We start from the raw sequence: 26361 nt of genomic DNA, 5'->3' as shown, positions 1-26361 counted from the left end.
AGCAGCAAGACTTCGACCCGATATACATCCTGCACCTGAAGAACCTCCAGAGACAAGCACAAGTCAAGATGAGGAAGGGGATGTGCCAGAGGAAACTCACAGACTTTTTAAAATGATTTTAAAAATATGCGTGTAAGTACAATTTTAAGTATATTATTGTATGTATACTGTATATTATTGTATATATTTTAATACATTTAAAACTTGATTTAAGACTTGAACGAACTTTGCTGTTTCTTATTTAAAACGCCCTTCCATTCAGCAATGTTCAGCATAGTCAGCGATGTTTCCTCTCGTTCATTCATTTCGATATCCGCCATCTTGGATATCCGCGGTTCGGTTACAACGCGGGTGGCTGTCTTGGACCCGAACACCCGCGTTATAACGGGGGACTACTGTATCACATTTCTGATTATGGGAATTTGCTGAGTGAAAATTGGCCGCCGCACTTCTTGTATCACATTAGTCACATAGTTCACAAGTACTTCAATGACTGTAAAGCTTTGTGATGTCTAGTGGCCATGAAAGGCACAACATAAATGCAAATTTTTCTTTCATTCACCTGTATCTTTATATGGTTATCATGCCAACCGTCGCTCTCTGCCCTCCTTATCACTCCTCACACAAAGTTATATATCCCTCTCTGTCTAGGCACTTCCTCCCTTTTCTATCTGTCCATTCACCATTGGCACGCACCCTCACCTTTATGCAATGCCATGTCTCTCCTTCATAGTTCGTCCTCAGCTACACTCCCCATCCATCTGTTGAAAACCTGACATTACTCTCACTCAGATGTCTTTTTTGGCAGAAGAAGGGAAGACAGAACATGAGGGAGAGGCAGAGAACCGAAGATGACTCTCCAGCCATCTTATAACTGACAGCAACAGAGGAGAAATGCAGGATATGAGCAGAATCTCGGCTACCTTGGCTGATGGAGATGGGAACCTCCCTGATGACAGAAACGAACATCAGACAGAAAGTTGGCATATGGCAAACCTACGTTTTTAAAAAATAATTTAGACTACCCAATTATTTTTTTTCAATTAAGGGGAAATTTAGCATAGCCAATTTACCACACTACACTATGTAGGTTGTGGTGGCGAGACCCACGCAGACACGGAATGCACAAACTCCACACGGACAATGTCCCAAGGTTGGGTTCGAACCCGGGTCCTCGGCGCTGTGAGGTAGCAGTTGACTTGATGTCAGCATTGAATAAATCTGTATAATGATTGTTTAAAACATTCTTACCTTGACAGTTCAAGTTCACATATTGAATATCCCATAGGGCTTCCAAGTGTCCCATAGGAGATGGTGCAAGAGGACAACAATGATTCCTCAGGGATGGTCACACAATCTGAGAGCGCACCATTGCCTGACTCATCCAGACCGCCTCACAGGCTAGTGTGACCAGGGTAAAGAAGATTTTCAGCTGGTGACTTGTACAAGTGATGAAGAAGAGTTAGTGGAGACAAAGGAAACACTGGAGAGTCCACCTTGGTCACTCCAAGCTTTGCCCAGCCGGTTGTAAATGTTAAACCTCAGGTGCCATATTTCCTACTTCTGAAGAGATGTAAAGGGTTTTGAAGTCCTCCTCCAGCTGATTGAAGCTTGCCAAAGAACACAAGAACTAAAATGTCTCCAGCTCAATGCCCTGTTTCAAGCTAAAAAGGTCTGCACAAAATACCATTGCAAACCTTTAACTCACAATTTTTCTGTCAGATAATATCAATGTTTAGAACTGTGCCCATTGTATGCAGAAGTTCAAATGCATTACAGAACAATGGGACCAATCATTAAAGCATACAACATCTTTGATGTACCCATTGGCATCTAAATGCAATTTTCTCCATATCTTTGTGGGATTGCAACAACAATCAAGCCAAATTTGAGAGTCATCTTATGGATAAATACATATCTCTGGCTTTCTGCTATTGTTAACGTCACCGAAAAAACACAAAAGTTAACTCGCAATACCTTTGGTGTTAATTTTTCATGTAAGAAATTAGCGATCATTCTAAGTATCTACGCGGGCAGCATGTAAAGATCTTGGTATCATCCATGGCATTTCCTTCTACCTTTTAACATTCTCCTCTTCGCTATTTTTCAGCTGGAGTCTTGAATAAAATAAGCCTTTTTGCTCCTTCCTCAGTACGTTGGCCAAGAACAATCCTTTTTCTGTTATCACTTACATTTATCTAAAGTGCACAAAGTTATTTTTTCAATCCGGATACTTCAATACATGAATATTTTTCTGTTTGGTAAATAGTTTTAAATTTAGCCGTCCATTACAATTCATTTGTGCTGCCCCTGACAGCATGATGTTAACTATTATGTCATAGGTAATTAAATAAAAGCAGTTCTTCGGTTCCAAGGTATTTTTTGACTTCTGTGATAAATAATAGATTTTACCATCTGGGAGTCTGGTCTTTTGTTGATCTGAATCGGCAATCTGAATCCACCCATTCCTGCATTTCTGAATTCTAATAAACCAATGCCAACCCCATCGTAAAGGAAGTTCTCAGCAATTCAAATGGCACCTGGTACATTAACTCATCTTCTGGTGTCATTATTTCACAAGGCAAATCATACCTTTTTTTTTCTTTTTTATTCTCTGTCACTCATACCTTACAATGTTCCATTAACTCACTTGTTCTTTCGGACCCCTGAAGTGCAGAAGATTTTAGTTTAGACAGGCAGCATGATCGGCACAGGCTTGGAGGGGCGTAGGGCCTATTCCTGTGCTGTACTTTTCATTGTTCTTTGTTCCTTGGACTATTGTAGCCCGTCCAGCACTTGGAATGGTTTTCCACAGCAATTTGATGGTTCACTTAGGCAAGGGTTTTGGTTGGAGAGGTTTACTGGTATAAAGAACAAAGAACAAAGAACAAAGAATGGTACAGCACAGGAACAGGCCCTTCGGCCCTCCAAGCCTGCGCCGGCTATGCTGTTCTACTAAACTAAAATCTTCAACACTTCCAGGGTCCATATCCCTCTATTCCCATCCTATTCATGTATTTGTCAAGTTGCCCCTTAAATGTCACTATCGTCCTTGCTTCCACCACCTCCTCCGGCAGCGAGTTCCAGGCACCCACTACCCTCTGTGTAAAAAACTTACCTTGTACATCTCCTCTAAACCTTGCCCCTTACACCTTAAATCTATGCTCTTGAGTAATTGACCCCTCTACCCTGGGAAAATGTCTCTGACTATCCACTCTGTCTATGCCCCTCATAATTTTGTAGACTTCTAACAGGTCGCCCCTCAACCTCCTTCATTCCAGTGAGAACAAACCACGTTTATCCAACCTCTCCTCATAGCTAATGCCTTCCATACCAGGCAACATCCTGGTAAATCTCTTCTGCACCCTCTCTAAAGCCTCCACATCCTTCTGATAGTGTGGCGACCAGAATTGAACACTATACTCCAAGTGTGGCCTAACTAAGGTTCTATACAGCTGCAACATGACTTGCCAATTTTTATACTCAATGCCCCGGCCAATGAAGGCAAGCATTCCATATGCCTTCTTGACTAACTTCTCCACCTGCGTTGCCCCTTTAAGTGACCTGTGGACCTGTACACCAGGATCTCTCTGACTGTCAATACTCTTGAGGGTTCTACCATTCACTGTATATTCCCTACCTGTATTGGTCCTTCCAAAATGGATTACCTCACATTTGTCCGGATTAAACTCCATCTGCCATCTCGCCGCCAAGTCTCCAAACGATCTAAATCCTGCTGTAGCCTCTGACAGTCCTCATCGCTATCTGCAATTCCACCAACCCTTATGTCGTCCGCAAACTTACTAATCAGACCAGTTACATTTTCCTCCAAATCATTTATATATACTATGAACAGCAAAGGTCCCAGCACTGATCCCTGCGGAACACCAGTAATCACAACAGTAGGATTCAAATTTGTCTGAATAGCCACTTAAGAACCTTTGAAGTGGGGGTGAGGTGTGAAGGGGGAGTTGGGAATGATGCTGGGGAAAGTGCTCTCGAGAAGAAGTGGTTACGGGATTTTTGGGAAGGAGGGAGGAGTAAGGGGTTTGTGGTGATTAGGGATAGAGCTAGGTCCCGCGTGCTCAGTGGGGCCAGGCGTAGCGGTTATGACTGATTAAAGGGGCAGGGGGGGAGTGAGAGATCCCTGATCAAGGTGATGATGTGGAACATGCGAGGGCTGAGGGGGGGAGCGGGGGGAGCACAGATGAAGCAAGCGAGAGTTTTCTCACATGTGAAGAGCTTGAAAACTGACCTGGTGATGTTGCAAGAGACCCATTTGAGGGAGAAGGACTAGGGGAGACCTAGGATGAGTGGGATGAGTCAGGTGTTCCACTCGGGTTTGATAGCAGGGCCCCAGGGGTGGCGATACAGGTGGGTAAGAGGATGAGGTTTAAGATGGAGGAGGTGGTTGCTGACCAGGGGGGTAGGTACATAATAGTATCAGGTCCTTTGGAAGGGAGGCTGGTCGTGTTGGTTAGCGTATATGGCCAAATTGGGACAATGTAGTATTTATGAAAAAGATGTTGGCTACCATTCCGGATTTGATACACACGTTAATACTGGGAGGGGACTTGAAAACAGTGTTGGATCCAAAGGCAGACAGGTATAAGCTACGTTCATTGTCCCCCTCGGAGGGAGTGAAGGTGTTGGCCACGTTTATGGGAGGGGTGGGCCTGTGAAGGTTTTTGGGCCTGCGGGATAGGGAATATTCGTTTTATTTGCCAGTACACAATGTGCATTCGAGGATTGACTAGGTTTGTCATGGGGAAGGCTCTGTTAGCCATGATGAGGAAGGCAGAGTATTCTGTGATTGCTATTTTGGACCATGCTCCACAATGGGCGGAAGTGGTAATGGAGAAGGGGTCAGCTCAGAGTTCGGCATGGAGGTTCGATGTGGGATAGTTGGCAGACCCAAATTGTTCTATCAAAAAGGGGAAGGGGATTGAGGATTACGCAGGGTTCAATAGGAATGGGGGAGGACTTGCCGTCAGTAAGTATGGGAAGGGCAGCACGGTGGCCAAGTGGTTAGCATAACCGCCTCACGGCGCTGAGGTCCCAGGTTCGATCCCGGCTCTGGGTCACTGCCTGTGTGGAGTTTGCACATTCTCCCCGTGTCTGCGTGGGTTTCGCCCCCACAACCCAAAAATGTGCAGAGTAGGTGGATTGGCCACGCTAAATTGCCCCTTAATTGGAAAAAATAATTGGGTAATCTAAATTTATGAAAAAAAAAAGTCCACATTTAAAAAAAAAAGTAAGTATGGGAAGCGGTAGTGAGGAGCGAGGTCATCTTGTTTAAGGTACAGGTGGACAGGGTAGCAAGGGAGGAACGGCAACGGTTGATAAGAGGAGATTTTGGAGTTAGATGGGAGATAAGCGGAGGGTCCCTTGCCGGGTCTTCTGGTGAGGAGGAAGGAGCTACAGGCGAGCTTTGATCTTCAGTCCATGGGAAAGCTGGGACAGGCAAGGGGAGGTTTGTATGAGTATGGGGAGAAGGCCGGCCGCTTGTTGGCGAGAGAGATTGTTCGGGTCAGGGGTAGGACAGGAGAGCTGGTGGGTGGCACCGGAGCAAGTGAACAAAGTTTTTGAACAATTCTGTAGGGGCTTGTAGAAGTCAGAGCCTCTGGAGGATGAGTCAGATATGGGGGAATTTTGGAGGCGATTGGGAGTGTCCTGAGGTAGGAGGAGGAGAGGGCAGGATTGGAGGAACCGGTGGGGGTGGAAAAGTGCAGGTGATGGTAGGGAGAATGCAGACAGGAAAAGCACTGGGCCGAGATGGTTTCCAGGTGGAATTTTATAAAACATTTAAGGATAAATTGGTGCCGCTGTTGGTGGGAATGGTTGAGGAAGCAATGGTGAGGGGGCCATTGCCAGAGACGATGGGTAAGGCATCCATTTCATTCAAGTTTAAAAAGGACAAGGATCCTCAGCACCACGGACCCCTTCGCTGCCTCTAAATTGTCAGAATATTTATCAGATATCCAGTACTATGTTAGCAGAAATTTCCTTCAATTGAAAATTGGGAAGAATGGAACAATTGTCTCTGGTCCTGGTCAGGAGCCCTGCTCAATTCCTTTTCACACTATGGAATTCTATCACTCTTCCTCACGGTAAATGAGACTGGTCACAACATCAATATCGTATTTGACTCCATATGGTTTAGCTCACTCAGCTAAATCGCTGGCTTTTAAAGCAGACCAAGCAGGCCAGCAGCGCGGTTCGATTCCCGTACCAGCCTCCCCGGACAGGCGCCGGAATGTGGCGACTAGGGGCTTTTCACAGTAACTTCATTGAAGCCTACTTGTGACAATAAGCGATTTTCATTTTTCATTTTTTTTTCATATGAAGTTTAAATCACATATCCCTCTCTAAGACTGCCTATTTTCACCTCCATAACTTTGCCCTTCTCCACCACTGCTGCAGCTCTTTTGCTGCTGAAACCCTCATCAATGTTGTTGTAACCTTCAGACTTGTCGATTCTAACACACTGCTGGCTGTTCTCCCATATTCTACCCTCTGAAAACGTGAGGTTATCCTAAAATCCCCAAAGACGTGCTGTTAGTTAATTTGGACATTCTGAATTCTGCCTGTGTACCCGAACAGGTGCCCGAATGTGACGAAGAGGGGCTTTTCCCAGTAACTTTATTGTCGTGTTAATGTAAGCTTACTTGTGACAATAAAGATAAAGATTATTAAAAGCTACTGCACTGTCCCAGCTTGTACCAAACACTGTTTACCCACTATGCCCATCACCTCTGACCTGCACTGTCTTCTGGTTAAGCAACGGCGAGATTTAAAACTTCTCATCCTTGTTTTCCAATCCCTCCATGGTCTGGTCACTCTGTAATCTCTGATATCCTTTAATTCTGCCGTTTGAGCATCCCTGATTCTAACTGTTTCACCATTGTTGGCCATGCCTTCAGCCACCTAAACCCTAAGTTCTGGAATTTCTTCCGCCTACCTCACAATCTTGCTTTTGTTGTTCAAAGCACTCCTTCAACGTTGCCTTTTTGACCAAGCTTTCGGTCATCTGCCCCTAATGTCACCTTTTGGGGGTCAGTGTCATATTTTGGAGGATTTAGCAGCCGCATTGCGCCTGGTGCGGATCTGGGTGTGCTGGTTAAATCGCGGGAGAGGCGGAAATCTGGATCTGCGCCGGGCGTTAATCGGTTCATAATCTAACCAGCCCGCTCCCGTTGGCGGGTTCCAGGTCCTACCTAGAAGTGGTGAGACACCAGTTGAGACCAATTAAGGGCAATCTCCATCACATTATCGAGATGGAAGCCCAATATAACGGCCTTCCAGGAACTAACCGCCTCTCCAGCGGGAGTTCACATGGGCACCATTTAGCAAGCTCCTATTTATAGAAGGGAACCTAGCGCAATGGTTGCTGAGGGGATTGGAGGAGGTGAGTAGCCATTTTCATTTTCAGGCATGCAGCCCAGGGTCTGTGAAGCTGCTGCACCAGTGCTCAGGCCTGGGGGGGAGCCCCCGGGAAATGACGGGCCTGGCCGGGGGAATGGACGCCATTGGCCGGGAGTCACCCCTGGGCTGGGGGGAAGGGTGGGGGGATTAGCGGCTCAGCGTCTTCAGGTCCTAAAGGCATTCCCCAATATTGTGCATACCCATAACAGGGGCAACTACATCTGGGGCGGGATTCTCCCCTACCCGGCGTGACAGGGGGTCCCGGCGTAGGAGTGTGGCGCCAACCACTCCGGGGTCGGGCCTCCCCAAAGGTGGGGAATTTTCTGCACCTTTGGGGGCTAGCCCCGCGCCGGAGCGGTTGGCACCAAAAGACTGGCGCAAAAAACCAGCGCCAGCGGCCTTTCAGGCCCACCGCCCGGCAGTGGGGCTGGCCGAAAGGCTTTCGCCGGTCGGCGCATGCACCGGCGGTGACGTCAGCGGCCAGCTGCCACTGATGTCACCACCGGCGCATGCGCGATGTGGGTTTCTCTTCCGCTTCCGCCATGGCGGAGGCCGTGGCGGCGGTAGAAGAGAAAGAGTGCACCCAGGCCACTGGCCCGGAGTCTGAACAGGGGGCCCTGATCGCGGACCTGGCCACCGTGGGGGCACCCCCCCGGTGTCCGTTCGCCCCGCGCCCCCCCCCCCAGGACCCCGGGGGCCCTGTCGCGGTGCCGATCCCGCCGCCACCAAAGGTGGTTCAAACCTCGGCGGCAGGAGAGGCCTCCCAGCGGCGGGACTTCGGGCCCATCTGGGCCGGAGAATCGGCGCAGGGGCCTCGCCGATCAGAGTGGCGTGATTCCCGCCCCCGCCAATTCCCAGGTGGCAGAGAATCTCTGTCACGGCGGGGCGGGATTTTCAGCGGCCCCGGGCGATTCTCCGACCCTGCTGGGGGTCGGAGAATTTCATCCCTGATATCTGTCTCTCCCACAAAACACTTCCAGGACCGAGCCCTGTTCTTGGTTCGATTCTGAAGGTCACTTTAACTCCCTCTGACTGTGAGCAGCCTCTGGCTGCACAGCGAAGGGCTCTTGCGAATAAGGGATTGACCTTGTTAATTGTGAGGACTGTGCACAGCTGCAGGATGTGTTTGCTGCTCACTGCTGCTAGTGGCTGCAAATGCCTGGAGGCTGCTGTTGTTGTTTCCTCCCTTTTCTGTAGCCAGAAAGAAGGACAATATTTTCTAAGATAACACGGTCCTGGAACTTCGGCCTCAGGGGTACGTATAAGTCCAGAAGGCAATCCGGTTTGAAGTAAGAAGATGCTGCGGGAGCTGGTGTGAGACATTGTTCCAAATGGGCCACCGGATGACACTATTGAAGCATTGCTTTTGCAGATTGCTGACGCTTTTGTTGCTGCTGGTGAGTGCCGCATGTAACTGGCACGTCATCGTGGGTTAAACTCGCTGGAAGTCAAGGACGTTCAACTGCACATTGCACTCCAGTGGAATATGTAGATGCCAGGATTCGGTTCCGATGAGATTGGGCCGTGTGGGAGGGTCTGCACAGCTCTGGCTCCTGGATAGAGAATGGCTCTGATACGTGGAACAAATAACACACTGGTGGACAGATCATTTCTACAACAAAGTTGTGGACATGATAACACATTCTCAGGCTCATCCTCCATTTCTGTTGAGGAACCTGCGAGGGGTGATACCATTGTGCCTGTTTTGTTTGTGAAACTGAGCTGATATGGCTTTATATTAGTACCAATATGGAACTATGAAGTTTCTTTGTTGTTTAATGGTTAGTGTGATTTGAGGAATGTTACACAGTTGATTTTCAAATCTTTGTTACTGTTGACCGTTTAATAAACAAAATATTCTCAAGTGGATTTTCGTGGGTGCACGTGCCATGTCTCAGTTGAGTTTCATTGCCTATCAAACTGTGAGACCTGGACACTTTGCCTGGACCCTGGGGGCATCAACACAACAGGGGCAACACCCAACAATCAAACTCTCTGGCTGTCAGCACTGGGGATATCCCCGCAACAAGAGGGTGAGGGTGTGGATCAGGGGAGGGTACCTCAACACGGTCCCCCAAATGTTCCAGGTAGGGGTGCGGGGTCTAGGGGCTCCTGATATGGCTGGGGGTGAATGTGCAAAGCGGGGTGGATGGTACTCTGAGAGAATGTGGGACACGTACGGGTGGGGGAGGCTCAGGGGATGTGAGGGTCCCGGGTTCAAACCCTAATTAATTGTTGGTCTCCCTCCTTCTCCAATTCCTTACAGCAATCAAGGCGGATGATGCTGTTGACACCGCAATGGCAGCCCTCGCGGTGCTGGTGCCATCCAAGGTGGCCAGACGCTGGAGAAGGCAGCATCAGTGTCGACGCAGGCTTGAGACAGCATCTGTTGTGCAGGGGGCCGCAGCATGCACTGCAGACCTGTCCGCCCATCAGGCTGGGGCGGGACCCACAGGGGAACACCAGCGACGGCCCTAGGTGTACAGACGTCGTTGGCTGTCCAAGGAGATGACAGACAACATGTGTCAACAAGGAGACTGTGCGGCACCTGTGCTCTGTCCTTGCGGACAGGGCCGGCTCAAGGCACCGGCAACTCGGGCAGTCGCCCGGGGCGCCATGTGCTAGGGGGCACCAGAGACTCGGGTCCCGCGCATGCGCAGTTGGGCCGGTGCCAACCAGCGCATGCGCGGTGGCCGCCGTCCCCCAGGGCGGCCCCCCCGGGTCCGCCCCCCCGCTCGGTCCGCTCCCCCGCCCACCCCCCTCGGTCCCCCCCTCGGGTCCGCCCGCCCCTCGGGTCCGCCCCCCTCTCGGGTCCGCCCCCCGCCCCCCCCTCTCGGGTCCGCCCCCCCCGCGGGTCCACCCCCCCCGCGGGTCCGCCCCCCCCCCCCGCGCCCCCTCTCGGGTCCGCCCCCCCTCAGGTCCGCCCCCCCTCCCCCCTCTCGGGTCTGCCCCCCCTCCCCCCCTCTGGTCCGCCCCCCCTCGGGTCCACCCCCCCTCCCCCCCTCAGGTCCGCCCCCCCCTCCCCCCCCTCGGGTCCGCCCCCCTGCCCCCCTCGGCCCCGCCCCCTCGGCCCCGCCCCCCTCCCTCGGCCCCCCTCCCTCGGCCCCGCCCCCCCTCGGCCCCCCCTCGGCCCCGCCCCTCCCTAGGCCCCGCCCCCGCCACGCCCCCTCCCTCGGCCCCGCCCCCCCCCCCCCCTCGCCCCCCCCCCCCCCCCCTCGCCCCCCCCCCCCCCCCCCCCCCCCCCCCAAGGGCACCGAAGTTCAGCTTGCCGGGGGCGCCAGCAACCCTAGGGCCGGCGCTGCTTGCGGACTTGACACCCCATAAAGGAAGAGGGACCCGCTTCTATTGGCTGTGAAGGTCACCGCAGCCCTGAATCTTTATGCAATGTGTTCATTCCAGCACTCAAGCGGGGACTTGTGAGGTATTTCACAAGCTACAGTCCACAAGTGCATCCATGAAGTCACGGATGCCCTGTATGCCTGGGAATCTGACTATATAAACTTAGAGCTATACTAAGCCCATCAAAGTGCCCGGGTAGCAGGATCCTCCACCATCACCGGGATGCCCAGGTCGAGGAGGTTATTGATGGTGCGCACGTCATCTTGTATGCACCGGGACATTAACTTGAAGGGGTTCCACTCCCTCAATGTTCACCTCATGCGACCACCACCTCCGGATGATGTACGTGTGTGCACGTTTCCCAGGCAGTGCCATGTGCTGCCTGGAGCTGGTTCGGAGGGGGCAGTTTATAAATAGCTCCCCCTTGTTAGCAGGGAGCTGCCGGGCATGGCACAGGTGAGTCAGCTGGCAGGAGAGCCAGTTCCGCCATGAAGCTCGTGGGGGATCATTTCTGGCACAAGGTATTGTTAAATACGGACCACGGTCTTGCCAGCTCGGCCGTCGGGAGGCACCCGGGTAGTTGCGACTTATATGGCACTTAGAACTTTCCCCATTAAATGGTGCCCTTTGTCGGATAATACCCCTGTGAAGTGTGTTGGGATATTTTATGACATTAAAGGTGCTATATAAATATAAATTGTTGTTCTTCTTAGCAGTGACATTCTTGTGGTGAATTACAAATATTGCCTTAAGGAAGCAGTAATACGGCAACCATTTGAACTTTCAATAAACAGCAAATGTTAATAATTCTGAACATTTAGTTCATTGGTTACACAAGGTAATTCAATCTGAAGATGGCTGGTCAATTATTTCTAGGTGTTCCATTGGAAGTATTAAGTGCGTTGATGAATGATGGGGGTAATCAGAAGCAATGTGCCAGTTTAGCATTCTTACTGTATTGTAACCATTTAATCCCTTGTTACTTCAGTAAACTAGGTGGGATTCTCCAGTCCCCAGCTGTGTGTTTCTCGGCCGCGCGCCATTCGCTGGCGGCGGGGTTCTATCGTCTCATCACGTGACAATGGGATTTCCCATTGAAAGTGCACCCACACCACTGCAAAACGCTCTGGTGGGGCTGCACTGCCAGTGGGAAAAGTGAATCCCGATGACCAGAGAATTCCGGCTTGTGTGTTTTGTTCTAGATACATTAACAGCCATTTGGATGTTAGGTGCTCCTTTAAGAACATTTCCTTTGAAGTAATTTCTTTGACCGTTTCATTAATTTTTTTCAACCACATTAGAAGAATTGTCCTGGCTATCAAAATCCAAATGTTTTCAATATTTTTACTACGTGCTATAAATAAAAGATTGATCTTTATAGACTCAGTGTGCATAGCAGTTATTTAAATATAAGCAGATTCCGGTGAATAATCATTTTTTATGTTACGAGTGCAACTGGCCCAGGCTGTTGGTCATAAAATGTCGGTGACTTTACTGAGAAAGATCATTGTGATCTCTAAACTGCCTTCAAATGGGCTCGTAGGCTTTTGTCCTGAAACATTCCTTGATGAGAATTCTGGATAACCAAAGCAACTATCACATGAAAGCATTTTGGTAGAAAGCACATATCTGTTAGCTGACGACACCGAGTCAGAGAAAATTAGAATAAAGAAATCCCTATTTTTCTCAAAAATCGGATAAACAGTTGTACTTACTCCTTACAACATGAAACAAATTCTCAGGAACCTGTTTAGCTAATATTGGAACAGCATTGACTCCATAAAGATTGTTTTATTAACTGAACCAAGTAAAAACATTTTTTTTGGATAAATTTAGTGTACCCAATTATATATTTTTGTCCAATTCAGGGGCAATTTAGTGTGGCCAATCCACCTAAACTGCACATCTTTGGGTTGTGGGGTGAAACTCACGCAGACACGGGGAGAAAGTGCAAACTCCACACGGACAGTGACCCAGGGTTGGGATTGGAACCCGGGTCCTCAGCGCTGCAGTCCCAGTGCTAACCATTGCGCCACATGCCGCCTCCAAGTAACAATATTGGCAACAGAATCAGAGCTATTGACTTGCTAAATAAATCCTGAGAAAGTGCACACGTTGAGGGCCTCGAACAGCAGGGACATAGTGACTGCTCACTTGACTCCTTGACCACAACTGCGGAGGATAACCTGGGTAAACTGTGCGAGGTCAACACTTGAATTTCCCAGGTGAGTGTTATCATAGAGCAAAGGTTGTCTTTGAGAAGCAGTACTTTATTGTCGGCAGTCCATCAGGATTGAGGATGACGATTCCTTCCACTCCAATTCAGATGACTTGTAAGGTCAGAGCACAATCTATTGACTCACCTCATGAGGCGCAGGTGGTGCTTTAAGGGGTGGGCAGGTGAATTGTTTGGATGATTTTTGGTATCTCCACTTTGCCTCTGGGTGTCTGCAATAATGTCTCTTGATGTGTTTGGTGCATTCTTAAATGAAACTACGCCCTTGTCAGTCACAACCAAGAAATTCTCATGAGTTGCTGAGGATATTTGAGTTGCTGCAGTCCGCTGGGATTCTCCTGTCATGACTGCATTTCAAATGGAATCGTTCCTTCGGGAGGCTGGTGTCAGATGTACAAACAAAATGTTCTGAGGGATTAGTGTTTCAGTGTTTGCAGAGGGGATGAAGCTGCGGCTGGACCACCGTTCATGCCACTGGATTGGAGAATCTTGCAAAAGAATGACTAGCGGGTGGCACAGTGGTCAGCACTGCTGTCTCAAAGCGCCACATAGCCAGTTTCAATTCTGATCGTGGGTGACTGTCAATGTTGAGTTTGCAAATTCTCCCCGTGTCTACGCGGGTTTCCTCCGGGTGCTCCAGTTTCCTCTAACAGTCCAAAGATATGCAGCTTTGGTGCTAAATTGCCTCTTAGTGTCCAAAGGTGTACTGGTTAGGTGGGGTCAAGCGCATACAACAGGATAGTGCACTAGGTGGGGTGCTCTTTCGGAGGGATTGGCTGAATGACCTCCTTCTGCACTATAAGGATCTACAGATTCTATGGAACATCTCCACTTGAGGTGACTGCTTTAGGTTTTCTAAGTCTCCAAAGCAAACAGGAGCATAGCGATCACTGCTACCCTGTAAATCATGACCTTGGTCTCTGGTTTGAGATCCTGGTCCTCAAATATTATTTTCGTCAGCTTGATAAAAGCTGAGCTGGCACACTGGAGATGATGATGAATTTCATTGTCTGTGTCTCCCTTTGTTGAAAAAGGGAATTAGAAAATGGATGACATTTTCCAGGGTCTCGCTGTTGATGGTAATTGATGGGGGTGAGTGGGAAGGGTGTTGTGCTGTTGGAAGAGGACCTCAGTTTTCTGGATGGCCAGTGAAGGACCCATTTTCTCATATGCTTCAGGGAAGAGAGGGACAATGACATGTAGCCCTTCTGACAAAGGTCAAACATGTCTGTGACATTGCATCAAACGTCTTCTTCATCTTCCTTGCTGCAAGACCTCACCGCGCCTCCAACAAGCTACCCACACAAAGAACAAAGAACAATATAGCACAGGAAGGCCCTCCAAGCTTGCGCCGACTATGATAACTGCCTAAACTAAAACCGTATACACTTACGGAGTCCGTATCCTTCCATTCCCACCCTATTCATATATTTGTCCAGATGCCCCTTACATGCCGTTATCGTACCTGCTCCCACCACCTCCCCAGGCAGTGCGTTCCATATAATTACCACCCTCTGTGTAAAATACTTGCCTCGCACATCTGTTCTAAACTTTTCGCCACACACGTTAAACCTATGTCTCCGAGTACTTGACTCTCCTACACTAGGAAAGAGCATCCGACTATCCACTCTGTCCATGCCACTCATAATCTTGTAGACATTATGAACAACAATACATTTCCAAGTCAGGATAGTGATTGACTTCCAGGTGGTCGTGATCCCACGTGTACTGAATGTTCTGAGTAAAACAAGTTTTAGTGAGGAGCTGAAGGAAATTAGTATTATAGAGAATTGGTTTGGAGAAATTATTAGGATTGAAGATGGATAAATCTCCTGGGCCTGATAATCTTCATTCCAGAGTACTTAAGGGGATGGCCCTAGAAATAGTAGATCCATTGGTGGTCATCTTCCAAAATTCTTTGGATTCTGGAATGGTTCCTGTAGATTGGAGGTTAGCTAATATATCCCAGCTTTTCAAAAAGGGGGAGAGTGAATACATGGTACTAGCCCAGTGAGCCTAACGTCGGTAGTAGAGAAGTTGTTAGAGTCCATTATCAGGGATTTCATAGCACAGCATTTGGAAAGCAGTAGTATGATCAGACAAAATCAGTATGGATTTGCAAAAGGGAATTCATGCTTGACAAATCTGCGAGAATTCTTTGAAGATATAACTAGTAGGGTGACTAGAGAGAACCGTTGGATATGGTTTATTTAGGCTTTAAGAAGGCTTTTGACAAGGTCGCACATAGCAGATTACTATGTAAAGTTAAAGTGCATTGGAATGCGGGTAGCGTCTTGAGATGGATAGAAAGTTAGTTGAAAATGAAATGAAATGAAATGAAAATCGCTTATTGTCACGAGTAGGCTTCAATGAAGTTACTGTGAAAAGCCCCTAGTCGCCACATTCCGGCGCCTGTCCGGGGAGGCTGATACGGGAATCGAACCGTGCTGCTGGCCTGCTTGGTCTGCTTTAAAAGCCAGCGGTTTAGCCTGGTGAGCTAAATCAGCCCCTGTTAGCAGGCAAGAAGCAAAAAGTTGGCATCAAAAGTCATTTTCCGATTGGCAGGCAGTGACTCGTGGGGTACCGCAGGGATCTGTGCCAGGACCCCAACTGTTCACATTATAAATTAATGATTTGGATGAGGGAACTAAACATATTGGGCGGGATTCTCCGACCACCCGCTGGGGCGGTGGGGGGGGGGGGGGGGGGGGGGGGGCAGCATGTATCCCGCCCTGCCGCTCCGACGCCAGCTGCCGAATTCTTCAGCACCGGTTTTTTGGCGGGAGCGGGGATTGCGTTGGTCAGGGGCTGTTGGCAGTGGGCCCCCCCCCGGCGATTCTCCGGGCCCCGATGGGCCGAGCGGCGGCCCGTTTTTGGCCAGTCCCGCCGGCGTGAATTACACAAGCTCTGCACCGGCGGAACCTCATGCTGAGGGCCGCCTGCGGAGTCCTTGGGGAGGCGCGGGGAATCCAGCCCCGGGAGGGAGCCCCCACGGTGGCCTGGCCCACAATCGGGGCCCACTGATCTGCGGGCGGGCCTGTGCCATGGGGGCACTCTTTCCCTCCGCGTCGGCCTGTGTAAAGCTCACCATAGCCGGCGTGTAGAAGAAACCTCCTGCGCATGCGCAGGAATCACGCCAGCCGTTCTGAGAACACGCTGGCGCTCTGCGCATGAGCCAACTCACGCCAGCTGGCGGAGGCCCTTTGGTGCCGGTTGGCGCAGCGCCAATCATTCCAGCACTGGCCTAGCCCCCAAAGGTGCGGAGGATTATGCACCTTCCGGGCGGCCCAACGCCGGAATGGTTCATGCCACTCTTTGGTGCTGGTACAGCCGGATCGTCAGATCCCGGAGAATCCCGGCCATTATCTCCAAATTTGCAGATGATTCAAAGTTCGATGGGAGGGTGAGCTGTGAGGAGGATGCAGAGATGCTTCAGCGAGATTTGGACAGGCTGAGTGAGAGGCAGATGCAGTATAATATGGATATATGTGAGGTTATCAGCTTTGGTAGCAAAAATAGGAAGGCAGATTATTATTTGAATGGGTGTAAATTGAGAGAGGTGGATATTCAGCGAGAGCTTGGTGCCCTCATGCATCAGTCACTGAAAGTAAGCACGCAGGTACAGCAGGCAGTAAAGAAGGAAAATGGAATGTTGGCCTTCATAGCGAGAGGATTTGAGTATAGGAATAGGGATGTTTTACTGCAATTGTACAGGGCATTGGTGAGGCCACACCTGGAGCATTGTGTGCAGATTTGGTGTCCTTATCTGAGGAAGGATGTTCTTGCTATGGAGGGAGTGCAGTGAAGGTTTACCAGGCTAATTCGTGGGATAGTGGGACTGTCATCTGAGGAGAGACTAAGTCGGTTAGGATTATATTCATTTGAGTTTAGAAGAGTGAGAGGGGATCTCATAGAAACATATAAAATTCTAACAGGATTAGACAGGGTAGATTCAGAAAGAATGTTCCCGATGGTGGGGGAGTCCAGAACTAGGTGCCATAATTTGAGGATAAGGGGTAAACCTTTTAGGACTGAACGAGGAGACATTTCTTCACCCAGTGAGTGGTGAACCCGTGGAATTCACTATCACAGAAAGTAGTTGAGGCCGAAACATTGTGTAATTTCAAGAAGGAATTAGATATAGCTCTTGGGGCTGAAGGGTTCAAAGGATATGGGAGGGAAGGTAGGATCAGGGTATTGAACTTGATAATCAGCCATGATCAGAATGAAAGGCTCGAAGGGCCTCTTCCTACTTCTATTTTCTATGTATGTTTCTATGTATGTGTCTGCTCCTGTGTCCTTCTAGATAGTTGCAGCCGTGAGTTGGAAGACGCTGTCTCAGTGCATCTTATAGATCATGCTGCCATTGTTCACCAGTGGCGGAGGAGTGAATATTTGTGGAACGGGTGCCCATCAAGCGGGTAGCTTTGTCTCGGTTGGCTTCTCAGAATCATAGAATCTCTACAGTAACAGAAGGAGGCCATTTAGCCCATCGAGTCTGTCCCGACCCTTGGAAAGAATACCACCTAGGCTCTCGCCCTGACCCCATCTTCATAACCCCACCTAACCGTTTCAACACTAAGGGTAATTTAGCACGGCCAATCCACCTTACCTGCACATCTTTGGATTATGGGAGGAAACCGGAGCTCCCGGAGGAAATCCACGCAGACACGGGGAGAAAATGCAAACTCCACACAGACACCCGAGGCCGGAATTGAACCCGGGTCCCTGGCGCTGTGAGGCAGCAATGCTAATCACTGTGCCACCGTGCTGCCCTTGAGTGCTGTCTACCAATTTCCACTAAGATTAGCAAAGCCCAAATCTATAGCCTCTGAGAAGTTAAACAGACTATTACAAGTATATGCTATCCACGAACAAAAGGCAACTTAGTCTTTATTAATTTCTAACACTCATGGACAACAGGAAGAGCCATTCAAGCAAATCTTATAGCAGTGCCCTTTCGTACAGCAACACTATTATTGGACAACTTCCTGGTCGTTGTAAATAACCATTCCACAGGGAACATTTTAGAGGAAAACTGAATGAAATATCGTTTGTCTCAACAGGATCTTCGTAAGTTTAAAATAAAAAAATGTGACGACAGACACAAATACCACTGCTGCGTGCTGTTCATTGTACAAATTAAAATAAACCTCCATTTGCTTTTAAACAGGTCTAAATTCTGTACCTCCTTTCATGAATAACAAAAATTCAGAGGTACGATTCAAAGAAACAGACTAACACAAAGCATCACTGCTTCTTTGCACAATATATTAAGTGATTAACCAAAGAAATTAACAATCAACTAGAGGTACAACTGAAGAAATGGTTGTTAGAGAACACTTCAGTGCAACTTATCGTTCAATGATCCAGTTAAGAGTTTAAATTAGAGTGGCCTGTGAATAGACAATATATTATTTAAATTAAATGCATGAATGACTCTTCATAGTTAGGAAAATGATGGGATGATCGATTGCAAAATCACAAATAAATTTTTGATTCAAAATTATACAGTCATCCTGATAAATTCTAGTGTTGCACTCGCACAGTCCTACAGCACAGAAAGTGCCCTTCGGCCCATCGCCTCTGTGACGGTCAAAAACAACCACCTAACTATACTAATCCTGTTTTCCAGCACTTAGCCCAGAGCCTTGTATGCCTTCTTAATACTTCTTAAATGTTGTGAGGGTCTCTGTCTCCACCTTCCTTTCAGGCCGCAAGTTCCAAACTCCCACCATGGTCTGAGCAAAAAACCTTTCCTCACATCCCCATTGAACCTCCTGCCCCTTACCTTAAACCTACGCCCCCTGGTCTTTGACCCCTCCACCAAGGGGAAAAGTTTCTTCCTGTCTACTCTATCTACGCCCCTTATAATTTTATAAATCTTAATCATGTCTCCTCTCCTCTGCTCCAAGGAAAACAATTCAAATCATCCAATCTCTCTTCATAATTAAATGTCTCCAGCCCACGCAGCATCCTGGTAAATCTCCTCTGCATCCTTTCTCACATTCTAACCTGCACATCCCTGGACACTAAGGAATAATTTAGCTTGGCCAATCCACCTAACCTGTACATCTTTGGACTGTGGCAGAAAACCGGAGCACCAGGTGGAAACCCAAACAGACATGGGGGAACATGCAAACTCCTTGCAAACAGTCACCGAAGGCTGGAATCGAACACAGGTTCCTGGCGTTGTGAGGCAGCAGCGCTATCCGCTGTGCCACCGTGCCACCCTGATCAACCCTCCGACATTAATATCTAAATCATTGAAATAAACCACAAACAGCAAGAGCCCCAACACTGATCCCTGTGGGATCTCACTGGACACAGGCTTTCAGTCAGAAAAACACCCCTCAGCTATCACCCTCTGCTTTCTGCCACTCTGCTAATTTGGATCCAATTTGCCAAATTTGCTGGATTCCATGGGCTCTTACCTTTGCTATCAGTCTCCCATGTGGGACTTTATCAAAAATCTTGCTGAAATCCAAATAGACTATGTCAAATGCATTCCCCTCATCTACACACCTGGTTCATCTGTTCAGAAAATTTAAACAGGTTGGTCAGACATGACCCTCTCTTAGCAAAACCATGCTGACTGTCCTCATTTGATCCCTACCTCTCCAAACGCAGATTAATTCTATCTCTCAGTATTGCTTCCAATAGTTTCCCCACTACTGAGGTTAGACTGACTGACCTATAGTTTCCTGGTTTATCCCTTCCTCCCTTCTTGATTAATGGCACCACATTGGTTATCCTCCAATTCTCCAGCACCTCTCCTGTGGCCAGAGAGGAATTGAAAATTATTGCTAACACCTCGTATATTTCCTCCCTTGCCTCACTTAACAGCCTGGGATACATTTCATCTGGCCCTGGAGATTTGTCTACCTTTAAGCCTGCCAGACCATTTAGAACCTCCTCTCTATCTATGTTCATCTCTTTAATTTTATTACAGTCTTTCTCCCTGATTTCTACATCCACACCGTCCCTCTCACGAGTGAACACCGACACAAAGTATTCATTTAGAACCCTATGTACATCCTCCACCTCCACACAGAAATTACCACTGTGGTCTTTTATGGGGCCTATTCTTCCCTGGTTATCCTCTTAACCTTAATGAACTTATGAATCATAGAATTTACAGTGCAGAAGGAGACCATTCGGCCCATCAGGTCTGCACCAGGTCTGCAACACCCTATTTAAGGCTACACCTCCACCCTATCCCCGTAACCCAACCTAACCTTTTGGACAATAAGGGCAAATTATCATGGCCAATCCACCTAACCTGCACTTCTTTGCACAGTGGGAGGAAACCGGAGCACCTGGAGGAAACCCACGCAAACACAGGGAGAAAGTGCAAACTCCGCAGAGACAGTAACCCGAGGCCGGAATTGAACCTGGGACCCTGGATCTGTGAGGCAGCAGTGCTAACCACTGTGCCACCATGCCACCCCATCATCCCCAATCAAGTGTCAACCGTCCCCAACCCAGTGCCCATCATCCCTATTCAATGCTCATCATCTCCAATCCAATGTCCACCAGCCCCAAACCACCTCTAAAACAATTTAAGATTTTCCTTTATTATAACTGCCAGTATCCTTTCATATCCCCTTTTTGCTCTCCGAATTTACTTCTTAAGTTCTCTCTTGTGCATTTTATACACCTCTAGGGTTTCTAATGTTTTGAGCCCTTGTTATCTGCCATAAGCCTCCCTTTTTCTCCGTATCCAATGCTGTACATCCCTTGATGTCCTAGGTTCACTGGATTTGTTGGTCCCACCCTTTTTCTTTATTGGAACATGTTGACCCTATACTCTCCATATTTCCTTCTTGAATGCATCCCCCTGTTCTGTCACAGATATACTTAAAAGAGTCTGCTCCGAGGGCAGCACGGTGGCACAGTTGTTAGCATTGCTGCCTCACGGCGCTGAGGACCCGGGTTCGAATCCCGGCCCTGGGTCACTGTCTGTGTGGAGTTTGCACATTCTCCCTGTGCCTGCGTGGGTTTCACCCCCACAACCCAAAGATGTGCAGCTTAGGTGGATTGGCCACGCTAATTTGCCCCTTAATTAGAAAAAAATAATTGGGTACTCTAAATTTTAAAAAGAAAAAAAAAGAGTGTGCTCCCAGTCCACTCTGGCCAAATAATATCTGATCTTATTAAAATCGGCCTTCCCCCCCAATTCAGAACTTTGATCTCAGGCCCATCCATGTCCTTTTCCAGAACAATCTTGAATTTAGTGGAATTATGATCACTGTCTGCAAAATGCTCCCCCACTAATACTTCAACCACTTGCCCAGCTTCGTTCCCGGAAATTAAGTCCAGAACCGCTCCCTCACTTATAGGATCTTCTATGTACTGGCTTTAAAAGTTCTAGTGGATGCATTTTAATAATTCCCCTCCCTCTAAACCTTTCACGCTATGGCTACCCAGTTAATGTTGGGCATGTTGAAATCCCCCACTATCACTGCCCTAGAACTTTTGCACTTCCTGGAAATTGCCATTGTTGGTATTCCAACAAGATATTCCAGTAGAAGTGGAACCCAAACTGGGATCCAAACCTGGACTTCGGAAGTTAGAAATAACAGGGATTTATTTTTAGTTTGCTTTTATGAAGTGCCATTTTTGTACAGGAGCTGCTGAAGTGGGCAGCAATGTAGAATTTAATATGCTCTGCCCTTATTTTCCAGTAAGAAGTCTTACAACACCAGGTTAAAGTCCAACAAGTTTGTTTCGAATCACTAGCTTTCGGAGCGTAGCTCCTTCCTCAGGTGAATGAAGGGGTTGGTTCCAGAAACATATATGTAGACAAAGTCAATTATGCAAGATGATACTTTGAATTTGAGTCTTTGCAGGTAATTAAGTCTTTACAGGTCCAGACGGAGCAATATATATTTGTCTGTTTATATGTTTCTGGAACCCACTTCTTCATTCACCTGAGGAAGGCGCAGTGTTCTGAAAACTGGTGATTTGAAACAAACCTGTTGGACTTTAACCTTGTGTTGTAAGACTTCTTACTGTGCTCACTCCAATCCAATGCCGACATCTCCACTTATTATTTTCCAGATGTAACAAGGCATCATTCTGATTGCCTGCTTCTAGATGGCATCCCTAGGTGCCATTTCTGCTACTATTTTTACGGGTGGTTTGCAGTGGAACATGGCAGATGTGCTCCCGAACTACCAACATACCAGTTGCTGGATGGTGACCCTTTCTCCAAGCTACATACCTTGGCTGAGCCAATGGTGGAGTACCACAGCAGGTGTAAATCAAGCTTAGTTGCTGAGATCTTGCCCCTGTGGCATTCTTGGTGACTTTTTCTCAAAGGTTTTATGAAATTATGGAATAAGCATCAGGTAATGCCAATGCCTTCATTTCCTGCCAGATTTCAAAGATGCTATAACATTCTATTCTTCTTTGGGACAAGTAAAGAGGCAAAGCAACAATAAATAAGGTACAAGAAGAAATCAAATAACGATGTAGGGATGTTGAGGTTAGTATTTGGCATATTGTGCGGAAGTACACTTTAGAAGAAATCAGACCGCAAAAGGTGAAGAAGAGTCTCTGAAGAAGGGTGATATGGACTTGAAACGTTCACTCTGTTTCTCTCTCCACAGATGTTGGCAGACCTGCTGAATTCATCTCGATATTTTTTGTTTTTATTTCAGATTTCCAGCATCTGTAATATTTTGCTTTGACGTAAAAAATTGAAAACGACATTGTTTCATACAGGATTAGCGCAGTCTCCATTTCCATGTTTCATACAGGATTATCCCAGTCTCCATTTCCATGTTATGTACAGGATTATCACAGTCTCTATTTCCATGTTATGTACAGGATTATCACAGTATCCATTTCCATGTTATATACAGGATTATCACAGTATCCATTTCCATGTTATGTACAGGATTATCACCGTATCCATTTCCAGGTTATGTACAGGATTATCCCAGTCTCCATTTCCAGGTTATGTACAGGATTATCACAGTCTTCATTTCCATGTTATGTACAGGATTATCACAGTATCCATTTCCATGTTATATACAGGATTATCGCAGTCTCCATTTCCATGTTATGTACAGGATTATCACAGTCTTCATTTCCATGTTATGTACAGGATTATCGCAGTCTCCATTTCCATGTTATATACAGGATTATCACAGTCTCCATTTCCATGTTATGTACAGGATTATCCCAGTCTCCATTTCCATGCTATATACAGGATTATCGCAGTCTCCATTTCCATGTTATGTACAGGATTATCACAGTCTTCATTTCCATGTTATGTACAGGATTATTACAGTATCCATTTCCATGTTATGTACAGGATTATCACAGTATCCATTTCCATGTTATGTACAGGATTATCACAGTATCCATTTCCATGTTATGTACAGGATTATCACAGTCTCCATTTCCATGTTATGTACAGGATTATCACAGTATCCATTTCCATGTTATGTACAGGATTATCACAGTCTCCATTTCCATGTTAAATACAGGATTATCACAGTCTCCATTTCCATATTATGTACAGGACTATCCCAATCTCCATTTCCATGTTATGTACAGGATTGTCGCAGTCTCCATTTCCATGTTATGTACAGGATTATTGCAGTCTCTATTTCCATGTTATGTACAGGATTATCGCAGTCTCCATTTCCATATTATGTACAGGATTATCGCAGTCTCCATTTCCATGTTATGTACTGGATTATCACAGTCTCCATTTCCATGTTATATACAGGATTATCGCAGTCTCCATTTCCATGTTATGTACAGGACTATCCCAATCTCCATTTCCATGTTATGTACAGGATTATTGCAGTCTCTATTTCCATGTTATGTACAGGATTATCGCAGTCTCCATTTCCATGTTATGTACAAGATTATCGCAGAGTCCATTTCCATGTTATGATCAGGATTATCACAGTATCCATTTCCATGTTATATACAGGATTATCGCAGTCTCCATTTCCGTGTTATATACTCAATTTGGGGCGGTGCCGGTTTGACGCCGGCTTTCTATTCTCCGCCCCCTCTGAAATACTGTCATCATGTTCCGCACTACACACGGTTGGAATGGCGTTGGTGTGTCACTTGAAGGCCCTCCCCCAATGCTCCCCCACCCCCAATGGGCTGCGTTGCCAACCGTGCGGTTGAAATGAAATGAAATGAAAATTGCTTATTGTCACGAGTAGGCTTCAATGAAGTTACTGTGAAAAGCCCCTAGTCGCCACATTCCGGCGCCTGTCCGGGGAGGCTGGTACGGGAATCGAACCGTGCTGCTGGCCTGCTTGGTCTGCTTTATAAGCCAGCGATTTAGCCTTGTGAGCTAAACCAGCCCCTTGTGAGCTAAACCAGCCACACGGTTGCCGTGTGGTCTGAGTGGTTGGGAACCCGGCCTGGCCGCCACAGTCGGCAAGGAGCTGTGCTGCTTACTGGGGGGCTTCTGCAAGGGCTGGAGGCGAGAAAGCGGAGTTGAGGTTTATATTAGATCTGCTGTGATCTCACTGAATGACGGAGCAGACTCGATGGGCTGAATGGCCTACTTCTGCTTCCACGTCTTATGGTCCTACGGTGACTAGGTTCTTTCTAAATCCTTCTTTAGAGCTAGAAGAAGTGACACTAAAAATCTGCAGTGGGCCTGCAATTGCTCACCACACGTACATCATAGTTCCCTGTCCCCTTGACAGTCAGGTATTGCTAGGAATGTGATGTATTATAAGGTGATTGTTTTTGGACTGTCTCTTTAATTCAAGGCAAATTAGAGAAACAAAGAGGATCGTGTGATTTGCGTTTACTTCTACCTGCCAACAAGTCTGGATGTTGTTACTATATGGGGAGCCAGGCTGAGGTTAATGGAGACTCAGTGGGAGCAAGGTGTAAAATGTTTGCATCTGAATACAAAGGCAAGAACAGCTGTGTTGACTGTGGGTAGACTTTCAGTTTTTGGACAGAAAAGGAGAGAGAGTAAAAGGTCTCATAGAGAAACAAACGTCAGCAGAGAGATAAAGCTGCCAATTCTCTTGGTATCGGGGCAGAAAGCGGGAGGAAAGATAGTTTCTGGTAGAAGAAACACATCACTTGACTCTCCAAGTCTCTGGAAAAACTGCCCTAATGCTACCGAGAGGGGAAATCAGCAGAAAACTGAGGGAAGTGTCTGGTGACAGTTACAGCTTGGTAAAATGGGGGAGATGTGAACGAACAGTACATTTGTAGTTGTAAATTTCCCATTGCCTCTTTTACTGAGGAAGGTTTAAACAGGGTGCTCTTTCCAAGGGCCAGTGCAGACTCAATGGGCCGAATGGCCTCCTTCTGCATGGTAAATTCAATGATTCTATGATTCTATGATTCAGTATAGTCGCACAATGGGCGGGACGGTAGCACAATGGTTGGCACTGTTGCTTCACAGCTCCAGTGTCCCAGGCTCGGTTCCCAGCTTAGGTCAATGTCTGTGCGGAGTCAGCACTTTCTCCCCGTGTCTGCGTGGGTTTCCTCCAGGCACTCCGGGTTTCCTTCCACAGTCCAAAGATGTGCAGGTTAGGTGGATTCCCAACCTTTTTGGACACTAAGGGCAATTTATCATGGCCAATCCACCTAACCTGCACGTCTTTAGACTGTGGGAGGAAACTGGAGTACCCGGAGGAAACCCACGCAGACACGGGGAGAACGTGCAGACTCTGCAAGACAGTGACCCAGCGGGGAATCGAACCTGGGACCCTGGCGCTGTGAAGCCACAGTGCTAGCCACCTGTGCTACCGTGCTGCCCTTTCAGAGATGGCCACGAAGATGTCAAGTTAAAACCCTTAGATAATGAAACATCTCCAAGTTAGATAGGAATGCCAGAAAACCTAAATTTTAACCGTTTGTTCTTACCAATTAGGGCATTTTATTGTATATTCACAGCTGTTGGTAATGAAGTGTAAATTTTGTAGGTATGCCTGAGTTAAACCCGGAAGTAAACTAGGACCAGTCTCCATCCTTCAACACTTTGCACTAGTTCTGATGTCAAGTTGCAGGTATATATTTACATGTTACAGGAATAGTATAAGTGTGTGCTGATCCATTCTTTCTCTTGCACAACTCTCTTTCCTGCAGAGGTAACATAATCTCAAAGTGCTTCATTCTCCACCAAGAGACTATTTCCATAATATTCTAAATTCCTACTTGATCTGTCATTCAAACAAACTGAGGGTTCTCATCTGCAACCTGAACTCTAAGTGAACCTACGATTAATTTCAAGAATATTAAGTAATTACATCTCGTCTTAAAGGGACATATCCATAATTGATATCTTTTACAAGATAATTTTCCTCCTTTAAATCCTCTGATTTAAAAAAAAAGAAGCACCATGGGATGTT

This window comes from Scyliorhinus canicula, chromosome 7 (assembly GCF_902713615.1).
Source record: "Scyliorhinus canicula chromosome 7, sScyCan1.1, whole genome shotgun sequence".
NCBI lineage: Eukaryota > Metazoa > Chordata > Chondrichthyes > Carcharhiniformes > Scyliorhinidae > Scyliorhinus > Scyliorhinus canicula.
Note: the sequence above shows the minus strand (reverse complement) of the source record.